The sequence below is a fragment of the Panthera uncia genome, chromosome D4 (genome assembly GCF_023721935.1).
Source record: "Panthera uncia isolate 11264 chromosome D4, Puncia_PCG_1.0, whole genome shotgun sequence".
In the NCBI taxonomy this organism is placed as follows: Eukaryota; Metazoa; Chordata; class Mammalia; order Carnivora; family Felidae; genus Panthera; species Panthera uncia.
This window is the reverse complement of record NC_064807.1, coordinates 29944790-29967235: the sequence shown is the minus strand read 5'-3', so window position 1 is coordinate 29967235 and position 22446 is coordinate 29944790. Positions and strand designations below refer to the sequence as shown.

General features: G+C 38.1%; 1 protein-coding gene across 1 annotated transcript in view; it reads right to left on the bottom strand.

Annotated features, from left to right (window-relative positions):
- Positions 1-22446, bottom strand: part of LOC125911323 (zinc finger protein 658B-like) — a 43001-nt gene that overhangs the window by 14457 nt on the left and 6098 nt on the right. The window contains 2 exon segments of the mRNA XM_049615234.1: positions 3248-3343; positions 21356-21482. The gene's annotated coding sequence lies outside the window, so the exon portion shown is untranslated.

Here is a 22446-nt window from a genome sequence, read left to right as displayed (position 1 = left end):
CATGTTTTAGCCTATTTCATTTATGCCATTATACTTTTCCAATTGTTATTTTTAAATACATTACTTCTGCTTTGCTTAGTCTTCTCAAAATTCTTATTCTTTGAATTTTCTATTAAGCAATGCTATACCCATAGCCTAAAAGTTCTGTGCAATAAAGGGTTAACTCAGCAGGTTTGGGGTGTTCACACCCTGCACATTTCAAAGAAATGACTGGCCTTTGACCAACTCCTGGAAAATAACCTACAAGCCCTGCATGATAAGAGTATCTTTATATACCTTGGGGGCTTGGACCACATCAAAAAGTTCAGGCTCACAATATGATTTATAGTTGGGACCTAAGGCTAGCTGTATCAGTATACCTCTGGAAGGGCTGGAGCCTAAGTAACCAAGGTCACTCCAAGCCTACATGCCTGACCCCCAATAAAACCCTTGGATACTAAAGGTTGGGTAAACTTCCCTGGTTAACAATACCTCAGTATGCTGTCACATGTCACTGTTGGCAGAATTAACTACTGTTCACACAACTTCACAGGGAGAAGAAAATGAGGTTTGCATCTATTCTCTCTCTGATTCTGCCCTATGTGCCTTTCACCTTTGCTGATTTTATCTGTAACTTTTTGCTGTAGTATTGTTCTGTATATAAATTGTTTGTGGGACTTGTCATGCATTTGTGCCCAGAGCCACACACACACACAATCATGGGAGGCTTAGTTGGCTTGTTCTCTGTATCTGGCCTCAGGATCAGAACTGGCCCTTCTGTTCCTGATGCCAAGAGGGATTAACTTGCTTCACCTCCCTGAGCCAGACCAGGCTGACCCCCTAGAATGGATCAGGGAGGGAAGAGAAATATGCTGCCACCAGGCTCCTAAGATTGTGAGAAAAGATAAGAGAAACAAAGTAACAGCCTACTCAGGTGTGCACTTAGGCAAACTTAATGACTCACTATAAATCACAGGTAGTATATACACTGCCCTGGGGGGAATAGTGAGGTGAAGTCTCATCTGAGGGGAGGATGCTCCACCCAGGACCCTCAATCCGGACTCCAACCGGGCTGTCCACCACAGGGTTTCCCCAGCCAGAAGGTTGGACGTTGTGAGTACCTGATTTCATGTAGCAGCCCTTTGTTCTCTATACTTCTCTCCCTCTTTATGTTTACTATAATTGTTTAATTATTTATATTCGGCTTCCCTTATAATTAATAAAGTTTTCCTCCACGAAATCGAAAGTGCAGCTATCATGAATTACTATTATTCAGAACAAGTATAAACTATAAGCTTGAATATAGCAACTTTTCTGAGTTCTTGGAGACCTGTGGACATGGGTTCACAAATACACTGAATTTTATACCTTTATAATTTTGATTTTAAAAATCACTTGATCAAATAGATTTTTTTAAAACTATATATGTATTTTTTTGTTGTTGTTTACAAATGGATTTTAATTTGTCTTATATTGTCTACAATTTCTAGTGCAGTTAAACTGTTACTTTGTGGTGCCAAGGTGGCTCAGTCAGTTGAGTGTCCAACTCTTGATTTTGGCTCAGGTCACGATCCCAGTGTCATGGGATCGAGCCTCGTGTCAGGCTCCATGCTGAGTGTGCAGCCTGCTTAAGGTTCTCTCTCTCTCTTCCTCTGCCCCTCTCCCCTACTCAGTCTCTAAAATTTAAAAAAAAAATTTAAATAAACTGCTACTTTCACTTTGCAGAATTTACTGTTTCCTTTTGACACAAAATGTTTAGTTATTCCACTGACACTTCAAAGAAGGTCTATGATTTCAGAGTACAGAGTTTGAAAGATATATATAAATATGTATTAGACTCATGTCATAAAACATGCTATTTATATCTTCTGGAGTAGGGTCAACAAACTTTCTCTATAAAGGGTTGGATGGTAAATATATTAGTCATTGTGGGCCACATGATCTCAGTCACAACTTCTCATTTTGTTGTACCACAACAGCAGACAAAACAATACACAACAAATAGCTTATTTGCAAAAATTGCAGGCAAATAGGTGGATTTAGCATAAGGAACATGATTTACTAACTCATGTTCTAGAATCTCAGTTGCTGTCAATTTTATGTTATGAAATCAGAACAGTACATATAGGCCTATTACATCTAATGTGTTCCTATTTCTCCTCATATCTCTTTCAGTTTTGTTTTATGAATCTTTATAATTTAATTGGCACACAGGTATTTGCAGCCTTGGCATCTCCTCTCTACATTAACTTACTTAGCTTTATTAAAGTGTTTCTTTTATTACTGTATGAAATTTTAAGTGAATCAAAACCTTTCCAGTAGTCCTATAACTTAAGCCTGTATTATATTTTATGTATATTGCCTTGATATTGTTTCATGTTATAAACATTCTAAATTATTTTTAGGTATTTCTCTTTGATACAATCTCATACCATTTTTTCTTTTTGTTTTTAACGTTTATTTATTTGAGAGAGAGGGCGCACATGCATGCATGCGCATGGGGAGGGGCAGAAAGGGAAAGAGAGAATCCCAAGCAGGCTCCACACCTTCAACACAGAGCCCAACGTGGGCTTGATCCCACAAACCAGGAGATCATGACCTGAGCCAAAATCAAGAGTTGGACACTTAACCGACTGAACCACTCAGGCATCCCCGTACCATTTTTTCCTAACAGATTAACCTTAGCCTATCTACAGTGATATGACAGACACATTCATCTAACTTTATGTTATGCTGTTTACATGTTAATGTATACATATTTATTTTATAAAAAATATTTTCAGTGATAAGTCTCTTCTGTGTACAATTAACTGTTTTCCATCTAATAAGAAAGGTCATATTTTTGCATTTACAGTTCATTTATAGAACTTAAATTATAATTATAAATCTCATGCAATTCTTATTTATTAATTAGGCAATACCTAGTGATTTCCTACTACACAACCACTGATCAAATCAGTATATTCCCTCTCTTCCCATCCTTTAAATCTTCCACTTTAGTTACTTCTATAATCTTACTTAGTATTTAACTTTGCACTGGTTAAATATAAATCACTTGACTTGTCATGTATAAATGAATATACCCTGTTGCCTAGTATAAAATATGAACAAATGAAAATAATCACATGTATCCCTTATGTTACGCCCTCTGCACCCACATTTTACTGGATCTACTCATTTCTGAAATTCCAAAGGTGCTCACTGTTAACTATTCTCATTCTGGATTTAGTTTTCCAGGAATACCTTTTGCCAGTACTCCAAAACTCACCCAGGTAACTTCTGTTTAGAAATTCATCCTCTAATAACCATGGGTCTTCTCCTTGTTCCAACCTGAAGATTACTTCTGGTTTTATAAAGCAATATCCTGTAAATGGGAAATATTTTAGGACATGGATTCACTGTAAGGGCTCTGATGATTTTGAATGTGAAGGAAGGTGCAGCTTTACAAGTGGCACAGTAATGCTACCCACCTGACCCTTTCTTTAGGGAAGTAAAAAAATATTTTCAGATGCTTGAAAAAGACCTCCTTAAATTCCTAAATCACAAGCTTAAATAACATTAAATTCTAATAATAACCCACATTTATAGGCTTCAGAAAATCAAATGGAGATTTCTAATTATGGGCATGATAGAATAAAAGAAACCAACTTACCCTCCCCCACATGAAACAACTCAAAAGCAATAAAAAATATATGAAACTTTTAGACACAGGACAATAGGCAGTACAGATCAGTAATTCATGAGAAAAGGGGAAGAATGACATGAATGCAATGACTACCACATATCACAGCCTAGTAAGTTTGAACACAGAATGAAAATCAGCCGCAATGAGAAAGAGCTATGGACATCTACAAAAGGATCCCTCCTTCCATCTTTGAATGAGTACTAATTTGAAGATGCATGTGGAAACTACCTGAGGTTGGAAAATAATTATTAGAAAGAAGTAGAATAGGACCACTTTCTTACATCATACACAAAAATAAATTCAAAATGGATGAAAGACCTAAATTTAAGAAAGGAAGCCATCAAAATCCTTGAGGAGAAAGCAGGCAAAAACCTCTTTGATCCTGGCTGCAGCAACTTCTTAACACGTCTCCAGAGGCAAGGGAAACAAAGGCAAAAGTGAACTATTGGGACGTCATCCAAATAAAAGGTTTCTGCACAGCGAAGGAAACAATCAGCAAAACTAAAGGCAACCAGTGGAATGGGAGAAGATATTTGCAAATGACATACCAGATAAAGCATTAGTATCCAAAATCTATAAAGAACTTAGCAAACTCAACACCCAAAAAACAAATAACCGAGTGAAGAAATGGGCAAAAGACATAAATAGACACTTCTCCAAAGAAGACATCCAGATGGCCAACCGACAAATGAAAAAAAAGCTCAACATCACTCATCATCAGGGAAACACAAATCAAAACCACAATGAGATACCACTTCACACCTGTCAGAATGGCTATCATCAACAATTCTGGCAACAGCAGATGTTGGCGAGGATGTGGAGAAAGAGGATCTTTTGCACTGCTGGTGGGACTGCAAACTGGTGCAGCCACTCTGGAAAACAGTATGGAGGTTCCTCAAAAAATTAAAAATAGAACTACCCTATGACCCAGCAATTGCACTCCTAGGTATTTATTCAAGGGATACAGGGATGCTGTTTCAAAGGGGCACATGCACCCCTATGTTTATAGCAGCCCCATCGACAATAGCTAAAGTATGGAAAGAGCCCAAACGTCCATCAATGGATGAATGGATATAGAAGATGTGGTAACATATATATACACACACACACACACACACACACACACACACACACACACAATGGAGTATTACTCGGCAATCAAAAAGAATGAAATCTTGCCATTTGCAACTATGTGGCTGGACCTAGAGGGTATTATGCCAAGCTAAATTAGAGAAAGACAAATATCATATGACTTCACTCATATGAGGGCTTTAAGATACAAAACAGATGACCATAAGGTAAGGGAAACAAAAATAATATAAAAACAGGGAGGGGAACAAAACGTAAGAGACTCTTAAATATGGAGAACAAACAGAGGGTTACTAGAGGGGTTGTGGGAAGGGGGATGGGCTAAATGGGTAAGGGGCAGGCATTAAGGAATCTACTCTTGAAATTATTGTTGCACTATATGCTAACAAACTTGGTGGTAAATTAAAAATAAATAAAAATATACACTGTAAAAAAAAAAAAGCAGAATGAAAAAAAAAATCACCAACACACACAGAAGTGGGAAATCTGTGTTTCCAGACTGGAAAGGCAAGGGATCCTCAATAAGACTTCTCATCAGAAACTGAACAGGTCAGAAGGCAGTGAACTACTCAAAGAAAGGGTTATCAACTAAGAATCCCATATCCAGGAAAACTCAGTAAGATAAAGGCCAAATAAAAGTATTCCCAGATAAGAAAAATTGAGATTTTGTTGCCTGCAGACCCACCTTACAAGATACACTAAAGTTCTCTTCACTGATTTCAAAGATAATTGGATAAAAACAATGCCTATATATAAGCATTGTTGGGTTTCTAACAGACAGATGTCATATGGACAATGAAACCACAAAATGGGGGAGGAATAAAGCTACATAGGAGTAACTTTTCTATATGGCACTGAATAGTAAATTCAAGTGTATTTGGTAAGCCCTAGAGCAACTACTAAGGAAGTAAATTCTAAAACATACAATGAAAAAAAATTATAAAAGGAATTAAAAATGTTACATTAAAAAATATTCACATACTGCAAAACAGTAGAAAATGGAATAGAAAATAACAAAAAAGACAGAGGAGACATACAGAAAACAAAATATAAAATGGCAAGCAAAAATCCAACTATATCAAATAAGAACAATTAAGTGTGAAAGAATTTAACAATCCAGACAAAAGACAGAGAATGTCAGACTACATTTAAAAAAAAAAAAAGCTATATTTAACTATATGCTAAGGAGATACATATTAAAGATACAAAGATGTTCAAAGGGAGAAGATGGAAAAGATACTTCATATTTCATTCAAGCATGAATGGTTTTAAGAAAGTGATTATATTAAAAAAAAATACATTTCTTTTAAAAGATTTTAAGTAATCTCTACACCCAATGTGGGCTCAAACTTACAACCCTGAGATCAAGATTTACCCCTTCTACTGACTGTGCCAGCCAGATGACCTCCCAAAAAATAGACTTTAAGTTGAAAAATGTTACTAGAGATAATGAGAGACATTCTATAATGACAAAAGAGTATATCCATTAGGAAGATGGTATAGGAATTATAAACATATACACACCTCACAACTGAGCCCAAAATATATGAAGCTAAAACTGACAAGTGAATGGAGAAATAAGACAATTAAAAAATAATAGTTGGAGACTTCATTATCATACTTTCAATAATATATAGCGTAACCAGATAGGAAATCAGTAAGGAAATAAATGACACTATAAACCAACTAGACCTAATGGACATACATACTACACTCACCCAACAGCAATAGAATCCAAATTCTTCTAAAATGCACATGGAACACTCCCTAAGACAGGTCATGTATTAGGCTACAAGACAAACTTTAATAAATTTAAAAATACAGAAATAACAGAGTATCTGATCCCAATGGAATGAAATTAGAAATCACCTGGGTGGCTCAGTTGGTTGAGCATCCGACTTTGTTTTGAAAGACAGAGAGAGAGCACAAGCAGGGGAGTGGCAGCGAGAGAGAGAGAGAGAGAGAGAGAGAGAGAGAGAGAGAATCCAAAGCATTTGTCAGGCTCTGAGCTGTCAGCACAGAGCCCGATGCAGGGCTCACACCCATGAGCCATGAATGAGATCATGACCTGCAGACACTTAACCAACTGAGCCACCCAGGCACCCCGAGCTTCTGACTCTTGATCTCATCTCAGGTCTTGATCTCAGGGTCATGAGTTCAAACCCTGCATTGGGCTCCACGCTGGGTATGAAGCCTACTTTTTAAAAAATTCAGTAACAGAAATTTGGGAAATTCACAAATATGTGGAAATTGAACAAACACTACCCACAAATTAAAGCCCATGCCCAGATGGCTTTACTACTGAATTCTACCAAACATTTAAAGAACTAATAACAGGGGCGCCTGGGTGGCTCAGTCGGTTAAGCGGCCGACTTCGGCTCAGGTCATGATCTCGCAGTCCGTGAGCTCAAGCCCCACGTCGGGCTCTGTGCTGACAGCTCAGAGCCTGGAGCCTGTTTTGGATTCTGTGTCTCCCTCTCTCTGACCCTCCTCTGTTCATGCTCTGTCTCTCCCTGTCTCAAAAATAAATAAAACGTTAAAAAAAATTTTTAAAAACAAATAAAGAATAACAATTCTTTATCATCTCTCCCTCACAAAAAACAGAAAAGAGGACACTTCTCTCATTCGATAAGGCCAGCATTACCCTGATACTCCCAGACATCACAAGAAAACTACAACTGTCTCTTATGAATACAGATGCATAAATTTCCATCAAAATACCAGCAAACTGATATATGGCAACATATTAAATTTATTACACACCATGACCAAGTGGAATTGGTCATGGGAATGACCAAGGAATGCAAGAATGCAGTTGCTGTGATACACAAAACTGCATCAATGTAATTCACGGTATCAATAGAATAAAACATAAAAACCATGTGATCATCTTAAAAGACACAGAAAAAAGCATTATGACACAAATCAACACTCCTTCATGCCAAAAACATTCAACCAACTAGGAGTAGAATGGAACTTCTCAGGGCGCCTGGGTGGCAGTCAGTTAAACATCCGACTTCAGCTCAGGTCAAGATCTCATGGATGAGGTGAGGCAAAGATGAAAGCTTCTGCATGTGAGAGCTGTAGTTGCAGGGCCTGAACTTCTCAATTGGTGCCAAGGGAGAATACACATGAGCTTTCTTATTAACTTGCCCCTACATGGGGCAGAAGCAGAAGAGGCGGCAGGGCTTGAGAGCTGTGAGAAATTGAACATCAAGAAGAGATTCTATTACAAAGTACCTCTGATGTTTGGTAATTGAAATGTGTCATGTTTTCCTTAATTGGATTATTCATAAGCTAATGCTGCACTGAGGCTAAGGCTATAAAGAATGTGAAAGTTTTTCAGGAGGCTGGCATCAAGTATTTTGAGAAGTGAATTAAGTGTTTTGGTTAACATCAATGATGTCTGAAGCTTCAAAAAAAGTGAGGAGTGTCTTGGTGATTCTGTATTAGTAGTATGGTTTTAGTATGGCCACAATGACGTGTAATCTTGATTTGCATTTTTGGGTATCTTTGAGGCAAGAAACTTCCACCTTTTTTCATATATTTTTTAATGTTTCATTTATTCTTTTTTTTGATATCTTAAATTTTTTAAATTTACATTTTTTTAATATGAAATTTATCATCAAATTGGTTTCCGTACAACACCCAGTGCTCATCCCAACAGGTGCCCGCCTCAATACCCATCACCCACCCTCGCCCCCCCACCCCCCATCAACCCTCAGTTTGTTCTCAGTTTTTAAGAGTCTCTTATGTTTTGGCTCCCTCCCTCTCTAACCTCTTTTTTTTTTCCTTCCCCCCTCCCCCAATGTCTTCTGTTAAGTTTCTCAGGCTCCACATAGAGTGAAAACATATGGTACCTGTCTTTCTCTGTATGACTTATTTCACTTAGCATAATATGCTCCAGTTCTATCCACGTTGCTACAAAAGGCCATATTTCATTCTTTCTCATTGCCACAAAGTGTTCCATTGTGTATATAAACCACAATTTCTTTATCCATTCATCAGTTGATGGACATTTAGGCTCTTTCCATAATTTGGCTATTGTTGAGAGTGCTGCTATAAACATTGGGGTACAAGTGCCCCTATGCATCAGTACTCCTGTATCCCTTGGATAAATTCCTAGCAGTGCTATTGCTGGGTCATAGGGTAGATCTATTTCTAATTTTCTGAGGAAACTCCACACTGTTTTCTAGAGCGGCTACACCAGTTTGCATTCCCACCAACAGTACAAGAGGGTTCCCGTTTCTCCACATCCTCTCCAGCATCTATAGTCTCCTGATTTGTTCATTTTAGCCACTCTAACTGGCGTGAGGTGGTACCTGAGTGTGATTTTGATTTGTATTTCGCTGGTGAGGAGCGACATTGAACATCTTTTCATGTGCCTGCTGGCCATCTGGATGTCTTCTTTAGAATAGTCATGTTTTCTGCCCATTTCTTCACCGGATTATTTGTTTTTCGGGTGTGGAGTTTGGTGAGCTCTTTATAGATTTTGGATACTAGCCCTTTGTCTGATATGTCGTTTGCAAATATCTTTTCCCATTCCGTTGGTTGCCTGTTAGTTTTGTTGATTGTTTCCTTTGCTGTGCAGAAGCTTTTTATCTTCTTGAGGTCCCAATAGTTCATTTTTGGTTTTAATTCCCTTGCCTTTGGGGATGTGTCAAGTAAGAAATTGCTGCAGCTGAGGTCAGAGAGGTTTTTCCCTGCTGTCTCCTCTAAGGTTTTGATGGTTTCCTGTCTCACATTCAGGTCCTTTATCCATTTTGAGTTTATTTTTGTGAATGGTGTAAGAAAGTGGTCTAGTTTCATCCTTCTGCATGTTGCTGTCCAGTTCTCTCAGCACCATTTGTTGAAGAGACTGTCTTTTTTCCACTGGATATTCTTTCCTGCTTTGTCAAAGATTAGTTGGCCATACTTTTGTGGGTCCAATTCTGGGGTTTCTATTCTATTCCATTGGTCTACGTGTCTGTTTTTGTGCCATGTTTTATTTATTCTTGAGAGAGAGGGAGAGACAGAGCATGAGCAGGGGAGGAGCAAAGCGAGAGAGGGACACAGAATCCGAAGCAGGCTCCAGGCTCCAAGCTGCCAGCACAGAGCCTGACGCAGGGCTTGAACTCACAAGCTGCGAGATCATGACCTGAGCCAAAGTCGAATGCTCAACCAATGAGCTACCCAGGCACCCCTAGAAATTTCCACTTTTTTACCCCAAAGGGGTTTACCCTGGACAAGGCATTGTGACTGTCATTGGTTGAACCAGACATCCAAGTTGCTAGCAACTGCCAAAGTGTCTGTAAAACTGCAGATGGGGACAACGGTCAGCCAGGGCATTCTCTGAGGCCAAGATGTATGCTTGGGACACCTGGGTGGCTCAGTCGGTTGAGCGTGCAACTTTGGCTCGGGTCATTATCTCACAGTTTGTGAGTTTGAGCCTCACATCAGTTGACAGCACAGAGTGTGCTTGGAATTCTCTGTCTCTCCATTCTCTATCCTTCCCCCACTCACATGCATGCTCTCTCTCTCAAATAAACATTAAAAAAAATGAATGCTTGAAGTTTAGCCACTTGTAGTGACTCTTGGGTCCCATCTTCATCATCAAATATCCCAGTTGAAGGATGAAAACTAGCAGCTGTCCAGCAAATTCCATTATGTACACAATGGCACTGCCATCTGCAGCATACGAACTCTGTTTGCTATTTACTCAGTTGATCCCAAAAGGTTCCCTAGGTAGGCAAGGACCTGAGGACACCTCCTCTTACATGTGGGATACACCAGAGCCCACGTTCATTATCTATCCTATAAATACCACATGCATTTCAACAAGATGGTCTCAGTGGCCCAACGAATCCAAAGGGATGCTGCGTCCACAATCCAAGGTATGATGTGCAGCTGGGTACAGAGTCTGTGAGAGCTTTTACTTCCAGGAGTACCAAGCATGCTGCTTAGAGTCTAGAGCTCCACAAATGCTGCTCTAATGGCATGTAACAGGGCCAAAGAGGATGGTGGTTTTTACATCAGAAGCTCATAGGCATTTTATGGTAAGCTTGATGGTCAGAAATTCCAAGAAATACAAGAGGAGGTTGCCAAAGAGTCTCTCAAGGACACTAACAGGAATGCCTATTATATTACAATTTAGACAAATTATAGAGCCTTTTGTTGTAGGGAACCCCATCCTAATTGGGATAATTTGTGACTAATATTATAAACAAACTTCAGTAAAACTGTTAAGAGGAAGATGTTGTCACCAGAAAAAAACAAACCAAAACATGTTCAGCTCTTTTTAATGTTGAGGTGTGGAGAGTGCAAAGAGCTAATAATTCCCAAGAATTTAACAGAGATGGTAGGGCTTTTAAAAAATATGGAAGAGTAGCTCATTCCCTTTTGTCAGCTCTTTTATGAGTATCTGTATGTCCTGAAGTGTGTAAAATAAATCTCCTCAGAGGAGATGTCACAAATGTAATATTGTATCTTCTCCATTCCCAGTCACACTCACCTCAGTGCTGGAGCTCCAGGCCCCATCCTCCAAAAGACCTGCCATTTTGTGGGACCTCATTCCCAGTGGGGCAGGGACTGGTCTCATTTCACAAGCAGACCAGAGCACAGCTAGCTAAAATACACCCTTCTGCTGGGGACTAAACACTGCCTACAACAGGCAAAGAGAGCCTATACAAACAATAAACTGAAGTAAAAAGGCCAGGACTCAATAGCTGAGTACATACAACACACATAGGAGACATGCCCTGAGACACTGGGTCCTGGGGAACAGAGGGCCCTCCACTGCCAGGGAATACAAAACCTCTTCTTCGTAAGGCCATTACCCTCAAGAACAACAGACCTAGATGACTTTCCTAACACACAGAAACAGATAGAAAGAGTTAGACAAAATGAGGAGACAAAGAAACATGTCCCAGGTGAAAGAACAGGACCAAACCACAAGAGACCTAAGAAAAACACATATTAAGTAAATTACCAGATAGAGAATTTAAAATAATGATCAAAAAGATACTCAACGGACTTGAGAAAAGAGTGGAGGACATCAGTGAAATCCTTAACACAGAGATAAAAAAAGAACCAGAGATAAAGAACACAATAAATGGAATTAAAAATACACTTGACAGAACAGACTACATGGGGGGGGGGGGTGGTTGGCGCCTGGATAGCTCAGTCGGTTGAGCGTCCGACTTCGGCTCAGGTCATGATCTCACAGTTTGTGAGTTCGAGCCCCGCGTCAGGCTCTGTGCTGACAGCTCAGAGCCTGAAGCCTGCTTCAGATTCTGTGTCTCCCTCTCTCTCTGCCCTTCTCCTGCTCATGCTCTGTCTCTCTCTGTCTCAAAAATAAATAAAAACATTTAAAAAAATTAAAAAAAAAAAAAAGAATAGACTACATGAAGCAGAGAAATGAATTAATGACCTGGAAAACAGACTAATAGAAAGCAAAGCAAAAAAGAGTAAACAAATTTATGCAAATCGCAAACAGTCTCAGGGAACTCAGTGACTGCATCAAGAGTAATAATGTTGGGGGCGCCTGGGTGGCTCAGTCGGTTAAGCGTCCGACTTCGGCTCAGGTCATGATCTCGCGGTTCGTGAGTTCAAGCCCCGCGTCAGGCTCTGTGCTGACCGCTCAGAGCCTGGAGCCTGTTTCAGATTCTGTGTCTCCCTCTCTCTCTGACTCTACCCCGTTCATGCTCTGTCTCTCTCTGTCTCAAAAATAAATAAACGTTAAAAAAAAAATTTTTAAAAAAAAAAGAGTAATAACGTTCATATTATACAGATCCCAGAAGAGAGAAAAGAGAGCAGAAAATTTATTTAAGAAATAATAGCTGAAAACTTCCCTAATCTGGGAAGGAAAGACATATCCAGATCCAGAAGGCACAGAGATGACCCAACAAAATCAAAGGAGACCCACACCAAGACACATAGTAATTAAACCGGCAAAAAGCAGTGATAAAGAAAACGTTTTAAAATCAGCAAAGAAAAGGACACAGTTACATATAACGGAAACCTCATAAGGATATCAGTGGATTTTCAGAAGAAGGAAAGGGAGTAGCATGATATATTCAAAAGTGCTGAAAGAGGAAACACGTGCAGTCAAGAATACTCTATCCAGAGGTGCCTGGGTGGCTCAGTCGGTTAAGTGTCCGAGTTCAGCTCAGTCATGACCTCGTGGTTCGTGAGTTTGAGCCCTGCATCAGCTCTGTGCTGACAGCTCAGAGCCTGGAGCCTGCTTTGGATTCTTTGTCTCCCTCTCTCTCTGCTGCTCCACCACTTGCACTCTGTCTCTCTCAAAACCAAACATTAAAAAAAATTTTTTTTAAATAATACTCTATCCAGCAAGCCTATCATTCAGAATAGAAGGAAAGATAAAGAGTTTCTAAGACAAACAAAAACTAAAGGAGTTCATGACCACTAAACCAGCCTTACCAAAAAATATCAAAGGGGACATTATGAGTGGAAAAGAAAGACCATAACTGACAACATGAAAAGTAAAATATGCATAAACAGGAAAAACAATTATTTTTGTGAAAATCAGTCAAGGTATTCATTAACCAAAGGATGTAAAATATGACAACATATATCTAAAACATGGAGAGGAGAAGAGTAAAGAATGGGTTCAAACTTAAACAGTTATCAACTTAATATAAACTGGTATATGCAGAAGATGTTATATACAAACTAATGTTAACAACAAAACAAAAACCAGTAATAGGCATGCAAAGAACAAAGAGAAAGGAATCCAAGTATATCACTAAAGAAAGTCAACAATGTATGAAAGACAGCAAGAGAAGAAAAATCAGAGAAAATCTATAAAAACAACTAAAAAAATAAGTAACAAAATGGCAATGAATATGTATTTCTCAATAATTAATCTCTGAATGTAAATGAACTAAATACTCCAATTAAAAGACAGAGTGAGTGGCACCTGGCTGGTTTAGTCATAGATCATGTGACTCTTAATTGTGGGGTCATAAGTTTGAGCCCCACATTGGGGATAGAGATTACTTTAAAAAAAAAAAAGACATAGGGTGACAGAGCAGAAAAGAGACCCACCTATATGCTGCTGACAAGAGACACATTCAGACTGAAAGACACCTGCAGATTGAAAGCAACGGGATGGAGAAACGTTTATCATGTAAATGGATCTCAAAAGAAAGCCAGAGTTGCAATACCTGTATCAGACAAAATAGACTTTAAAACAAAGACTATAACATGAGACAAAGAAGAACACTATATAATAATAAAGGGGTCAATCCAACAAGATATAACAACTGTAAATATTGATGTACCCAACATGAGATAATCCAAATACATAAAACAGTTAATAACAAATGGAAAGGAACTCATTGATAGTAATACAATAATAACAGGGGACTTTAACACCCCACTTACATTGATGGACAGATCATCCAAACAGAAAATCAGCAAGGAAACAATGGCTTTGAATGACACACTGGACCAGATGGATTTAACAAACATATTCAGCACATTCCATCTTAAAACAGCAGAATACATTCTTTTCAAACGCACATGGAACATTCTCCAGAACAGATCACAAATTAGGCCATAAATCTGTCACATTTCCATACGCTAATAATAAAGCAGCAGAAAGAGAAATTAAGAAAACAACTCCACTTACAATTGTACCAAAACTAACAAGACACCTAGGAATAAACCTAAGCAGAGAAGTGAAACACCTGTAGTATGAAAACTATAGAATACTGATGAAAGAAATTCAAAACAACACAAAGAAATGGAAAGACATCCCATGTTCACGTTGGAAGAACAAATATTGTTAAAATGTCTATACTACTCGAAGCAATCTACACATTTAATGCAATCCCTATCAAAATACCAATAGAATTTTTCACAAAATTAGAACAAACAATCCTAAAATTTGTGTGGAACCAAACAAGATGCTGAATAGCCAAATCAATCATGAAAAAGAAAAGCAAAGACATGGGCACCTGGGTGGCTCAGTCGGTTGAGCGACCGACTTTGGCTCAGGTCCTGATCTCACGGTTTGCGAGTTCGGGCCCCGCATCGGGCTCTATGCTGACAGCTCAGAGCCTGGAGCGTGCTTCGGATTCTGTGTCTCCCTCTCTCTGTGCCCCTCCCCCTCTCATGCTCTGTCTCGCTTGGTCTCAGAAATAAATAAACATTTAAAACAATTTAAAAAAAAAAAAAGAAAGAAAAGCAAAGCTAGAGGAATCACAATTCCAGATTTCAAGTTACATTACAAAGCTGTAGTCACCAAAACAATGACACTGGCATAAAAACAGATACATAAATTAATGGAACAGAACAGAAAACCCAGAAATAAACCCACAATTACATGGCCAATTATCTTCAACAAAGCAAAAAGGAATATCCAATGGGAAAAAGACAGTCTCTTCAACAAATGGTGTTGGGAAAACTAGAGAGCAACATGCAAAAGAATGAAACTGGACCACTTTCTTATACCATACACAGAAACAAACTCAAAATGGATTAAAGACCATTAAACCACCAAAATCCTAGAATAGTGCATAGGCAGTAACGTCTCTGACATCAGCTGTAGCAACATTTTCCTAAATACATTTCCTGAGGCAAAGGAAATAAAAGCAAAAATAAACTACTAGGACTACATCAAAATAAAAAGCTTCTGCACAGCAAAGGAAACAATCAACAAAACTAAAAGGCAACCTACAGAACAGAAAATATTTGTAAATGATATATCTGAAAAAGGGTTAGCATCCAAAATATATGAAGAACTTACATGATTCAACACCCAAAAAACCAAATAATCCAATTAAAAAATGGACAAAAACATGAACTGACATTTGTCGAAAGAAGATATCCAGATGGCCAACAGACACTGAAAAGATGCTCAACATCTCTCATCATTAGGGAAATGCAAATCAAAACTACAATATGACATCACAACTGTCAGAATGGCTAAAATCAAAAACACAGGCAACAAGTGTTGGTGAACATGTGGAGAAAGGGTAACCCTCTTGCACTGCTTTCAGGAATGCAAACTGGTGTAGCCACTGAGGAAAACAGAATAGAATTTCCTCAAAAGTTAAAAACAGGACTATTTTGGGGGCGCCTGGGTGGCACCTCACTTCAGCTCAGATCATGATCTCGCAGTTCACAAGTTCGAGCCCCATATCGGGGTCTGTGCTGACAGCTCAGAGCCTTGAGACTGCTTCGGATTCTGTGTCTCCCTCTCTTTCTTCCCCTCCTCTGCTCATGCTTGCTCGCTCTCTCTCTCATTCCCTCTCTCTCTCAGAAATAAACATTAAAAATTGTTTTTAAAAAATAGAACTATTTTACAATCCAGTAATCACATTACTGGTATTTACTCCAAATTATTAAAATACTGGGGCACCTGGGTGGCTCAGTCAGTTGAGCGTCAGACTCTTGATTTTGGCTCAGGTCATGATCTCTCCCTCCACTGGGTGTGGAGTCTGCTTAAGATTCTGTCCCTCTTCCTCTATCCCTCCTCCACTCACACTCTCCCTCCCTCTCTCAAAACAAAAATATTAAAACACTAATTCAGAGGAACACATGCATCCCTTTATAGCAGCATTATTTACAATAGCCAAATTATGGAAACAGCCCAAGTGTTCATTGACAGATGGACAAGATGTGGTATATATGCATGATGCAATATTAATCAGGCTTAAAAAAAAAATGAAATCTTGCCATTTACAACGACATGGATGGAGTTAGTGTATAACGTGAAGCAAAATAAGTCAAAGAAAGACAAATACCACATGATTTCACTCATATGCAGAATTTAAGAAACAAAACAAAAAAAAGAGACAAACCAAGACAAACTACCCTTAACTGTAGAGAACAAACTGATGGTTACCATAAGGGAGGTCAGTAGGTATATGGGTGAAAAAGGTGAAGGGGATTAAGAAGTTCATCTGTAATGACGAGCAATGGATGATTCATGGAATTGCTGAATCAGTATATTGTACACTGGAAACTAACGTAACTGTAACTATATGGAACTACAATTTTTTAAAAATTTCAATATATTGGTGCAGAAAACCTATAAAAAGTTATGAACAAGTGGGATTCATCTAGGAATTCAAGGTTGGTTGAACGTTCCAAAATTTATGTAATTCAGAATACTACCTGGATAAAAAAAGAAAACTCATGTGATTATTCTAATAGATACAGAAAGAATATTAGACAAATTCCACAATGATTAAAACAAATCTTTTAGAAAATTCCAGCAGACTACAGAACTTCCTTAAACTGATAAAGCACAGCTATAAAAAAAACAGTTAATTATGCCACAACGAAGAATGAATTCTTTACCTCTAAGATTAGAAACAAGACATGAATATCTTCTCTCACCACTTGTATTTAATGGTATATTTGGTAATCCCATAGTTATTAAAGAAAAAGAAATAAAAGGCATACAGTTTCAAAATGAACTTATCCTTTTTCACAAGATAACATAATTGTGTATGTAAAACATCCTTGGGAATCTCCAAAAAATCTACTGGAATAAATAAGATTAGCAAAGTTACAACACACAATGTAAATATACATAAAGCAACTGGATTTCTATTTACATCCAACAACTGGAAAACCAAATTATAAAATAAATGCCATTTATATCATCATCAAAGTCATGAAACCCATCTACCAAATATGCAGAAAACAAGTACAATGAAAGCTATCTGTCACTCCAAAAAAAATTAAAGGCGCAAATAAAGGGAAAGATACAGGCATACCTCGTTTATTATGCTTTGCAGATACTGAAATTTTTACAAATTGAAGACCTGTGGCAACCCTGCATCAGGCAACTCTATCGACACAATTTTTTTCAATAGCATTTGCTCACTCCATGTCTCTGTGTCACACTTTGGTAATTCTCACAATATTTCAAATTTTTTCATTCATTATTATTATATCTGTAACTGCGATTGTGTGATCAATGATCTTCGATGTTACTATTCTAATTGTTTGGGAGCACCACAACCATGTAAAATGGAGAACTTATTCCATAAATGTGCATTGTGACTGCTCTACTACCTGGCCATTCCCCATCTCTTTCTCTCTCCTCAGGCCTCCTTATTCCCTGAGACACAACAATATTAAAATTAGGCCAATTAATAATTCTACAATGGCTTCTAAGTGCTCAAGTAAAGGGAGGAGTTGCACATCTCTCATTTTAAATCAAAAGCAAGGAAAGATTAAACTTAGTGGGGAAGGCAAATCAAAAGCTGAGATAAGCTGAAAGCTGGGCCTTTTTTTTTTTTTTTTAATTTTTTTTAACGTTTTATTTATTTTTGAGACAGGGAGAGACAGAGCATGAACAGGGGAGAGTCAGACAGAGAGAGACACAGAATCTGAAACAGGCTCCAGGTTCTGAGCTGTCAGCACAGAGCCCGACGCGGGGCTCGAACTCACGGACCGCGAGATCATGACCTGAGCCGAAGTTGGCCGCTTAACCGACTGAGCCACCCAGACGCCCCAAAGCTGGGCCTTTTGTGCCCAACAGTCGGCCAAGTTACAAATGCAGAGGGAATGTTTTTGAAAGAAATGAAAAGTGAGACTCCAGCAAACAAAATGAATAAGAAAGTGAAACCACCTTATTGCTGATATGGAAAAAGTTTGAGTGGTCTGGATAGATCATCAAATCAGGTACAACATTCCTTTAAGCCAAAGCTTAATCAAGGGCAAAGCCCTAACTCTCTTCAATTCTATGAAACCTGAAAAAGGTAAGGAAGCTGCAGAATAAAAATTTGAAGCTAGCAGAAGTGTCTGGAAGAATTTCATTCCAACTCTTATGGATGACTTTGTGGGGTTCAGGACTTCAGTGGAGGAAGTCACTGCATATGTGGTAGAAACAGCAAGAGAACTGGGATTAGAAGTGGAGCCTGAAGATGTGACTGAATTGTTTGAACAATGAGGAATTGCTTCTCATGGATTAGCAAAGACAGTGGTTTCTTGAGATGGAATCTATTCCCAGTGAAGATACTGTGAAAATTGTTAGCATGAAAAAAAATTAGAGTATTACATAAACTTTGTTGATAAGCAGTAGCAGGGTTTGAGAGGATGGACTCTAATTTTGAAAAAAGTTCTATGATGGGTAAAAATGCTATCAGACAGCATCACATGCTACAGGGAATCATTCATGAAAGGAAGAATCAATCAATGTGGCAAACTTCATTGTTGCATTATTTTAAGAAATTGCCACAGCCACCCCCACCTTCACTACCAATCACCCTGACCAGTCAACAGCCATCGATATCAAGGCAAGACTCACCACTGGCAAAAAGCTCAGATGATGGCTAGTGATTTTTAGCAATGAAGTATTTTTTAATAAAAGTATGTGCATTGTTTTTGGACCTAATGCTACTGCACACTTAATAAATTATAGCATAATGTGAACGTAAACTTTTATATGCACTGGGAAACCAAAAAATTCATTCTGAATTTGAAAAAAATCAATCTAACTATTTGGACTCAAATTATTTCAATATTCACTTTGTTTCAATGGTCTGGAACTAAACCCACGGTATCAGAAAACTCAATATTGTTTTATGTTTTTATAGAATTTTTTAAAATGTTTATTTATTTTGACAGAGAGAGAAAGTGGGGAAGGGGCAGAGAGAGAAAAACCCAAGTAGGCTCCATGCTGTCAGTGAAGAACCCGATGCAGGGCTCAGTCCCACGAACCATGAAATCATGACCTGAGCTGAAATCAAGAGCCAGACACTTAACCTACTGAGCCACCCAGGCGCTCCTAAAGACTCCATATTGTTAAAATATAAATCCTTCCCAGACTATCCTAAAGACCCAAGACTATCTCAACCAGAATTTTAAGCAAAGTTTTAGAAAAAATGGACAGGAGATTCTAAAATTTATATGGAGGGGCGCCTGGGTGCCCTAGTTGGTTAAGCATCTGACTCTTGATTTCAGCTCAGGTCATAATCTCACAGTTCCTGGGATCAAGCCCCTTGTTGGGCTCTGCACTGACAGCGTGGAGCTTGCTTGGGATTCATTCTTTCTCTCTCCTCCCCACCTCCACCTACTCTGCCTCTCCCCCTGCTCTCCCCCCAAAATAAATAAACTTAAGAAAAATACAATTTACATGGAAACAACAAAGAATGTACAATAATCCAAATAATTTTGAAATGAAAAACATATTTGGAGAACTAAATATTCAATATTTGGTAAGTTTTCACAAAGCTACATAATCAAGGTGTGCTATATTCAAACAGATCCATTAAACAGAACAGACTCCAGATCTAGAACTACAGAAATGTGGTCAATTTGTCTTTGACAAAGGTGCCAAGGCAGTTGAATGGAAAAGTAATCTTCCAGAAAATGGTGTCAACATAACTAGACATAGAAATGCAAAAAATGAACCACAACTCTTATTTCACATCATATGGAGAAATTAAAGAAAACATAGGAGGAAGAAAACATAGGAGGAAACAAGAAAACATAGGAGGAAATTTTACTGACCTTAGATTAGGTAAAACTTTCTTTAAAAAGATACAAAAACCATAAAATATAAAAGAAAAACCAATGATACATTTAAAAACTAATGAAAAACTCTGCTCTTCCAAGACACTATTAAAAAAATTAGAAAAAGCATACAATAGGTAGAAAACGTTAACAAAGTATTTATCTGATAATGGTCTTATATCTAGATTACATGAAGAATTCTTCCACCTCAGTTAAGACCAAAAAGAATAAAAGAAACACCCTAATTTTTAAAGAATGGGCTAAAGATTTAAACAGACCTGAAAAAGGAAAATATATGAATAGCCACAAAGCCCATTAAAAGATGTTCAACTTCATTAATTATCAGAAAAATACAAATTAAAACCCAGTAAGATACAAAGACACCCACTAGAATCTTAAATAAAAAAAAAAAAAAAAACTTACAATACCAAATGTTGGTGAGGATGTGGAGCAACTAGAACTATGATACATACACCCCTAAAGGGTATGCAAACTGGCACAGTCACACTGGAAATATCTGGCAGTTTCTTATGAAGTTACTCTAAGACCAATAGCACCATACTTCTGGGTATTTACACAGGAGAAATGAAAACAAATGTCTACACGAAGACTCATACCTAAATGGACAGAGCAACTTTATTCCTAATAGCCCAAAAGGAAAAAACCTCTATTCTATCAACTGGGATATACATGGAAGATAAACTGTGGTAGATGCATGCAAAGGCATACTAGTTAGGAATAAAAAAATGATCCGTACAAAAACATGCATAAATCCCAAAATCTACATGAAAGAAGAAAAAAGTAAATACTATATGATGTATATAAAATTCTAACAGGAAAAAACTATTGCGATAGAAAGTAGATCACTGGTTGACAGAGCCAGGGAGAGGGATCAGGAAAAAATGACTACAAATACCTACAAGGAAACTTTTTGGAGTAACAGCAATATTTTATCATTATTTGGTGGTAGTAATCACCTACAGGCATCTCTAAAACTCACAATTATACACTTAAAGCTACTGACTTTTACTCTGTTAATTATACCCCAATACAATTTAAAAATTAAAAAGGAAGGAGAAAACAGAATTGCATTCTTGAGGAAATCACATGGTAAGTTCTGCTCACCCAATGAGACCAGGTGGCTGTAGTTCTCCAGCATCACATCTCTGTATAGGGTTCTTTGAGCAGGGTCCATCTGGTGCCACTCCTCCTGGGTGACCTCCACAGTCACGTCCTTGAATGACACTGATACCTGTAATAATACACTTTCTATTCAATCTGAGGGGCTCAAAAACCGGTAATATGGAAAATGCCTTGGAAAACTAATACATATTATGTTTACTGTTGAGAATTTAAAACAAAATTTTATAAAGTATGCCTATTATGGCCCTATCATTATCTTACACTAGAATTATGCTAAGCAAAATTAGGCAGAGAAAGACAAATATCATATGACCTCACTCATATGAGGACTTTAAGATACAAAACAGATGAACATAAGGGAAGGGAAGCGAAAATAATATAAAAACAGGGAGGGTTACAAAACATAAAAGACTCTAGGGGCACCTGGGTGGCTTACTGAGTGTCCGACTTCGGCTCAGGTCATGGTCTCACAACTCGTGGGTTCGAGCCCTGGGTCGGGCTCTGTGCTGACAGCTGAGAGCCTGGAGCCTGGTTCGGATTCTGTGTCTCCCTCTCTCTCTGCCCCTAACCCACACTTGCATTCTGTCTCTGTCTCTCTCAAAAATAAGTAAACATTAAAACATAAGACACTCTTAAATATGGAGAACAGAGGGTTACTGGAGGGGTTGTGGGAGGGGATGGGCTAAATGCGTAAGGGGCATTAAGGAATCTACTCCTGAAATCATTGTTGCACTATATGCTAACTTGGATGTAAATTTAATACATATATATATATATATATATATACATATATATATGAATACACAGATGGAATTTTACACTGCATTGTTGGTTACATGATTTTGAAACACAAAAGGGAGGTCTAAAACTGATGTATATAATCATTGCAATCACATACATAATCAGAGCAAATTTTGAAGACAGAAAGAAGCCAGATTCTAAAACTTATATGAAGAGGTAAAGGGGGACTTAGAATATCCAATATCCAATCAATTATGAAAAAAGTTTGGGGGATTCACATTACTGATTTCAAGACTTATCTTAGGGGCGCCTGGGTGGTTCAGCTGGTTAAG